The sequence below is a fragment of the Diospyros lotus genome, chromosome 1, assembly GCF_014633365.1.
Source record: "Diospyros lotus cultivar Yz01 chromosome 1, ASM1463336v1, whole genome shotgun sequence".
Classification (NCBI taxonomy): domain Eukaryota; kingdom Viridiplantae; phylum Streptophyta; class Magnoliopsida; order Ericales; family Ebenaceae; genus Diospyros; species Diospyros lotus.
In genome coordinates, this window is record NC_068338.1 from 10,170,429 (window position 1) to 10,178,703 (window position 8,275).

The window sequence follows — 8,275 nt, forward strand, 5'->3', positions numbered from 1 at the left end:
ATTGACAAAATCGCTTAATCAAATACTTCAACAATTAAGTAAATCATTCTTGAATAATTACTAGGCCCTCTAATGGGTCGTTACAATCTCGTCCCCTAAAATATGGTTTTATCTTGGAGGAGATACATAAAGCGTTCCTATATGGAGATAGTGGCCAAGATGTTGATCCCACTAACTACAAATAGGTGATGTTAGACATCAACTCTAAGAAATTGCAAGAGGATATGCAATCAGAAATGAAATCCATGTATTCCAACCAAGTTTAGACTTTAGTGGATCAACCTGAAGGAATAATTCCTATAGGGTGTAAATGGATCTATAAAAGAAAGGTTGGTCCTAATGGGAAGGTGCAGACCTTCAAAGCACGACTGGTTACGAAAAGATATCGTCAGAGACATGGTATTGACTATGAGGAGACATTTTCGCCAGTCATTATGCTTAAATCCATTAGAATATTGTTAGCCATTGTTGCACACTATGATTATGAGATATGGTAAATGGACATCAAAATGGCTTTCCTGAATGGTTATCTTAAGGAAGATATATTCATGAAACAACCCCGTGATTTTGAGTCTTCCAATTCCAATCAAGTGTGCAAGCTTAAGAAATCCATTTATGTCTTAAGCAAGCCTCTAGATCTGGGAACATTCGTTTTGATAGTGAGATCAACGAGTTCAGTTTCATTAGAGATCCGGATGAACCTTGTATATACAATAAAGTCAGTGGGAGCGTGCGAGCTTTCTTGATCTTCTATGTGGATGACATCTTCTTAATAGGGAGCGACATTAGCATGTTGATGTCAATAAAATTATGGTTGTCCAATAAATTCTCCATGAAGGATCTAGGAGAGGTGAACTATATCTTGGGAATCCGCGTCTATAGATATAAAGCAAGGAGATTAATAGGTCTCTCCCAAAGTCTATACATAGAAAAGATGCTAAAGAGGTTTAGCATAGAAAATTTTAAGAAGGGTTTTATACCTTTCAAGTATAGAATTCATATCTCTCTAAGGGGATGTCTCCTAAGACACCCAAAGAGAATGTGTGTGTGTGTGTGTGTGTGAAAGAGAGAGAGCATGAAGAAGATTCCTTATGCCTCGGCTATTAGGAGTCTGATATATACTATGCTATGTACTAAACCTAATATCGCATATGTTGTGAGTGTCACGAGTAGATATCAGTCCAATCCAAGTTTAGAACACTGGACAGTAGTAAAGTGTATCCTTAAGTACTCGAGAAGGATTAAGGATTTGTAACTGATGTATGGAGAGAGTGATCTCTGTGTTGATGGGTTCACTAATTTAGATTTTTAATTTGATATGGATGATAAAAAGTCTACATCCAGGTTTGTATTTTTTTACAATAAAGGGGCAACTAGCTAGAAGAGCTCCTAGCAAGAAATAACTGTCAACTCTACTACAGAGGCCAAATATGTTACGACATGTGATGTTGTAAAGGAGGCTATTTGGATGAGGAAGTTTATTGCTGAACTGGAGGTGGTTTTGCCCAATGAATTGTCAATATCTCTATATTGTGACAACAATGGGCCTATTGCACAAGACAGAGAGCCTAGGTCTCACCAGAAATCCAAGCACATTGAGCGACAATTTCATTTGATCCGAGAGATCATAGCACATGGAAACGTGCAACTACAGAAGGTCGCGTCATTGGAGAATGTCACAAACCCACTGACCAAAGCACTATCACAGAGTCATCTTGATCGCCCTCTTGAGAAGATGGGTATTAGATACCAATTGATGATGCCATGAAGAACTGTAGCATGTAAATCAGCATTAGTGTAAGTGGGAGATTGTTAGTGTTAATGCCCTAATACTAGATTTAGATGGCATCTAGCAATTGTAATTATAGAACTAATGATATAAGTCTTGCAAATATAATAAAATTGTTAATGTAGGTGCTCTAGACCTAATTAGATTAGACATGTTATACACTAACAATTGCAATACTATTTACTTTTGAATAAAGAGTTATTCAATCTTACAAGAAGCCATTCTATTAGTTTCATGTTATTATTGTAATAACTGGATGAGACTAGCATTATAAGAATTTGAGGGATTTACCTACACATATTATACGTGGGTATTTACCCACACATAATGGTAATATGTGTAGGTGATTAAATTAGACAAACTCGTTATATTATCCACATTTATTATGTGTGGGAAAATTGATTTACCCACACTTATTTTGGTAGAAAAAAATTCCTCCACTTTCTAAGATTTGTGAGGTATTTCATGGTAAAATTTTATCTGATATGGCATTTTTTTATATTATATTATCGACATATATTAATAAATGTTATGCATGTGTGGGTAATTGTTTATAAACTTATCCACACATAATTACAAATGTTATATATGTGTGGGTATCCACGTAATAGCTAATGTGGTATTTTTTAAGATTATATCGCCCAGACATATTAATAAATGTTACTAATGTGTGGGTAATTATTTATATATTTACTCACACATAATTACAAATGTTATATATGTGTGGGTATGTACGTATTTATGATTTTATACTGAAATTACAAAACTATGTCGTTTTAATTTTATAATTTAAAATAATTTATTTATTTTTATTTTATTTACAAATACAAATAATAAACCTAAAATTAAATCCCTACACTAAAATTCTCCATTCCCTAAAATTAAATCCCTACCCGATTTCTAATTTCTAAAATCTCTCTTTTGCTCATTAAGCTCTTTTGCTTATCTGCTCATTTCTAAAATCCCTAAAACCTTAACAAATATACAGTACCATTAAGTTCATAAAAAGTTCCTATAGGAATAGAAATAAAGTTGCAAAGCTCTAGACATTTTTTCGTCATTTGCAACATTTCTCATATCAATTAGGGTGCGTTCTCTTTGTTTTTTAATTTTCAGTTTTGAGTTTTGAATTCATTTTCAGTTTTTTGTTTATTCTGTTTTTAGAAAATTGAAAAACGCGTTCTCTTTATCATTTTAAAAAATTATTTTTCAAAATAGAAAATTAGAAAACCCGTTTTCTTTAAAATTTTGAAAATATTTTTTTAATAATATTTTATTCAATAAATTTGGTTATTAAGTAAATTATAAATATTTAATGTTAATATATTATTAAAAAATATATACATTTTAAAGTTAATGAATTTTATAATATTTTTCCCATTACAATAATAAAATATGAATAAATAAATAAATATGTTTTGAGTTTTGAGTTTCTTTTGAATGAAAACACTCAAAACAACTTTTTGTTGTTTTGAGTTTTCTTTACAATTTTTTTTTTGTTTTCAAAAATGCATTTTTAAAAATAGCAAAGAGAACGTGTTTTCATTATTTTAGAAAATTGAAAACTAAAAATGACTCGAAAACAGTAAAGAGAACGCAACTTTAGTTTTTAGGTCTATCTTAATCTCTTTTAACCTTATTTATGATCTCATCTCATTTTTTCTTTTATCATATCTTATTTTATCATATCTTCTTTTTTTTTTTTCTCTATTTTTTTGTGTTTAGGGTTATATTTACAATTTTTTCTTCTTAAATCTATTTTCGTTAATTCTAACCAGAAAATAATTATTAAGATTTAACTAACACTATTGTAAGCAATTCCTAATATGATTTTATAAATGTACAAATATAATTATTAAGTTATTATAATTAAGTATTAATTATTTATTGATAATACAATATATTACAAATTATGAACATATTAAAAAGAATATAATATATCAAACTAATTTATTATAATTATTAAATTTATTATATAACTAAATTTTTAAATAAATATTAATTTGATATAATAATTTAAATTATTTTACCAGTTATTATAATATTAAATTATTTTATTTTATTAATTAAATAATTATTAATATTATTTTCATAAATTAATTTATTTTTTTATTTAATAACTAAATATTTTTAAAAAATAAAAAAATAAAATGTTGCAGAAGCCCTGACAAATCCCTAAATCACATATTGCTACAAACCCCTCTCACTGTCAACTTTTTGCCTTCCCCCTCCCACTGTAACTCTCTATTGGAACTCTCCATTTGCACAAAGCACTCTCCAATCAAACCAATGAACAGATAAAGTTTGATTGAGGGAGAGAGGCGGATAATATTGAATTATCGACTCCTCTCAAAGCTCATCTATCTGTGTCTATCCGGATCCTCGATTTTAGCATGTCGAAAATTATCCGTTCGATTTTCTACGGTTTCGTAGTTTTATTTGCTCGAGAAGGCATGATGAGAAGTCGAGATCAACAGTCTAGGGTTTTTTACAAGCTCTCTGCTCTGGTTCTCAACATCCTCTGATCTCCTCCTACGTCGATTCAGTTCACGGATAGCTCCCTGGCGATGCGTCCATCGCCAGTAGTGCCTTCGTCCAGGCTGCCGCAGGTGATGCCGCCGATTAGCCCCACTGGTTTTGCGTCATTGCTTTTGGGGATTTCGCTATCTCTGATGCTTTGTGGATCAGTTACGTTTTTCATCGGGTTCATGTTGATGCCTTGGGTTCTCAGATTAGTTATGTTTTTTTACGTGATTGGAATTGTCTCCACATTGTCGATGCTGGGACGCACAATTCTTTGTCACACCATGATGCCGTCCTCATCGAGGAAAAATGTTCCAGGTTAGGTGTGGATTATCAATATTAGGGCCCTATTTCTTTTTCTCCTTTTTTTCTTTTGATAAACAAGGCTTAAATCGGTTTTTTTGTTGAATTTGTATGTTATTTCCTGTTTAGTTGATTGTTGACTTTGATATTGATTGATTCTGCATCGATTTATCTTCACGAGTAAGAGTGGAAATCGTTTATCCGCGTTTCCAGGTTACATGGCTTCATAGTTGTGTAATTGTTTTTATATCAATTTATATCTATGCATGTTTGTAACTGTTATAACCTCTTTATTTCATTTTTGTTTCCCCCTATCTTTTTTTTTTTTTGGATTACGCCTATTACTGGCGTCCTCAGCCACCCTGTCCCTAGAAGTACACTGAGGAGATAAATCGAGGGATGTACCCACCCATCTATTTTACATGCACTTGTGGTGTGGGTAGCTGACGGATGAATAGCATATTTTGGGCAGGAAGGACATTAACACTGGATGTTTTCCTTAACTTCGTGCCATGCACCACATTTTATTTCCACATTTACACTGGATGCTTGAAAATTAGTCAATTAACTCAACTTGGAATATATATATGACAGAGGTTTTCTATGTCATAATAGAATAATTTTCCAACAATTTTGTTTTGCTCCAGAGTCCTCTCAATGAGTATTACTTCAGGGTGACAGACTTGTTTGAAGATCTCCGAGATGGGGTGTGGCTTTGTAGAGCCATTCAGCTCTTGCAGCATGACACTTCCATACTCATGGTTAACTTAATCTTTATAATATGGTTATAATATTCTTAGTTGGATATTGCATGTAATAGGTGTCTTGTTGCCTGGCGTTTGTCAACAGAAAATGGTGGTCCCATCAGATGCTCATAAAAAGAATTTGGTTAATTGCCGCATTGCCCTGCAACATCTAAAGCAGGCTTGTACGCCATTATTTGATGAAGATGGATCAATGATTTTAGAAGAAGACATTGTTAGTGGAGGTAAAGAATTGACACTTTCTTTGCTATAGAATGTGTTCGTTCATCAACAGGTACATTTGCAAATTCATTATGCTTAATGCCTCAAATGTCAAGTAGGACTACAATTTCTACTGTAATGAACCCTCAACTGTAATTGATGATTGACATTTTAAATTCACAATTTTAGGTTGTGATGTATGCCTTTTTGTTTTTAATAACCATTACTATGAATCCTTTTTTATGATGGTAATACAACCAACTTTTAACTTTTTCGGCGCTTGTAGTAGGTAATTTTAGTTAGATTCAATACTAACTAAAATATGAGTAATTTTGGTATGAGTTATTTATCAACACCTGCCATTTAATTTGCAATTGCCTCTTCTGGTCAATAAAGTGCTTCTATTAGAGGAAACTTCTAAAATTCGAGGAGTGCACATGGTATGCTTCAACTTGTATATTCTTTCCCTATCTACTTAAAGGATGTAGTTCCAGTTTTTGAAGCATAAGTAGCCTCATAATTTAAATAAATTTTGTTGTGCAATAATCAATATTGTTCTTTCCATCATGATGTCCATTTCTAGAATTTATAGTTGAGCTCTTACAGTTCTTATTGTTCTACAGGAGCATTTACATAATTCCACTCTTTTGGATATGCTTTTTAATTGGATTCAGGTATCAATGTCCTTCCAAATGGGAAAATTAATTTCCCATGTTTTTGAATTTATTGAAGGTTATGATTTTATTATTAATTAATGTTGACTATGTGTATGTAAGTTTATATTTTATGGTGATATACATGATCATTTTCCCCTTCCTAGTATGCTTAATCCATATTGTGAACACAAAGTATAACCCATCTTTCTTTGATAGACAATCCAAGAGTTTGAGAAGGCTTTCCTATGTTCATTTTGAAAAACTACTACTTCTTCTTTGTCTTGCTCCTAGTAATCATGTGATGAGATAACATTCTAATAAAGGTTACATAACTGTGTGCAAGACCTTCCAGATCATTGGCTGATATAGAGATGTGAGCTCATGAAAGTGCATGTGTCTTTGACTTGGAAAGAGGTAGTGAAAGCAAAGATAGGCTTATCCCAGTACTAGGGAAATTCTGCCTTAATTTGTTAACCAAATTGATAACAATTATTAACGATGAGAGTAGCATGCAACCTAAACAGTGCATGTTTTTATTATCTATAGACATATTTGGAAACCATCTATCCATGTTCTTTCAGTTGTCACTTGGGAATATTCCACCTTTGCCTGCCACAAGATTATACATGATCCACTCTAATCTAAATCCACCCTTGCCCTATTTACCTCTTGGACGAGGGCCTTATATTGAAACTCTTTCTAGGAATCGGAGCTATGAAGTATTTGGCAAGAAGAAAAGAACAGAGAAAATGAAAAAAGAATTGAACTTTGTAGCCTTAACCTTCTTTTTAAAGGACATCTCTTTATAACAATGAACCAGATGCCACTTAGATTGTTCATCATCTTGTTTTTTTTATTCGTTTGGTTCTCCCATGTGATTTTATCTTTACTTAATATCCATTTTTTAACAACAAATGACAACTTTGCTTACTATTTTTGCAGGCAATATGTGAAAGTTACGATTATAGGGTTGATGATTTTACTTTGATGGTTGATGGAAAAGCCATGTTACGACAAGTGTTGATTAAGAAAAATATTATGCCTCATCCGTCTACTCCACATGTACCATCGGATTATAGTTCAGGACGATCTCGCATCAGCCCATCCCACCTCGACCCATCTAGCTCTAATTCTTCCCTCTATTCTACTGAACAGGAGTTTGGCGATAAGATTTAATAATTTGTTTTATGCTTTTTTTTCATATATGTTTGAACTTTTTAGGTGACTTTATAATTTTATACTTATTTTGTGACTTTATGATTTTTTAAGTGCCTATATGTTTCAACTAGATTGTAATAGATGTTGCAACAATTGAAATTTTAAATATAAAATTTTTGCTTTGCCCCACACATAATATATTTTTTAGCCACACATATGGAAATTATCTTCTCATACGAAAATTATTTTTTTTATATTATTGCCTACACAATATGTTTATTACCCACATTTTTTTTTACTCACATATATTCAAAAAAAAATTATATTATTACCCACACATAATATTTTTTTTACCTACACATAACCTTTTTTCTTGTAGATATAAAAATTATTTTTTATATTATTATCTACACATAATCTTAATTTGACCTACACATAAACAAATATATATGTCATGTCACATCATCATCCAATTAAAGCCACATCATCAACCACATCACAATTACAATTTCCTAACATAAAAATACTTACATATACAAAAATATTTACCTACACATATATGTGTAGGTAATATATTAAGTTTTACCCATACATAAATATGTATGGGTAAAAATTATTTTCTAACCCTCATTTATCCACACATCTTGACATTTGCATTATATGTGAAGAAAAATTATAGTTGACACATAAGGTAATTTTTACCCATATTTACGTGTGTGGGTAAATTCCTCAAATTATTGTAACATACATAAAAGTCCATATGATGTGCATTGTGATTAATCTATAAAGATGTGAGAAGATACATTATAGTTTATAGACATCATTAAATGTCTCAAATCGTAGCAAGGTTAAGAATGGACATTAACAATTGCGGTAAGACT

The 8,275-nt window shown here is 31.6% G+C and overlaps 1 pseudogene; it reads left to right on the forward strand.

Moving 5' to 3' along the window:
• The first annotated feature begins 3,986 nt into the window (after positions 1-3,986).
• LOC127790667 (uncharacterized) lies at positions 3,987-7,493 on the forward strand (annotated as a pseudogene).
• The last annotated feature ends 782 nt before the right edge of the window (positions 7,494-8,275 follow it).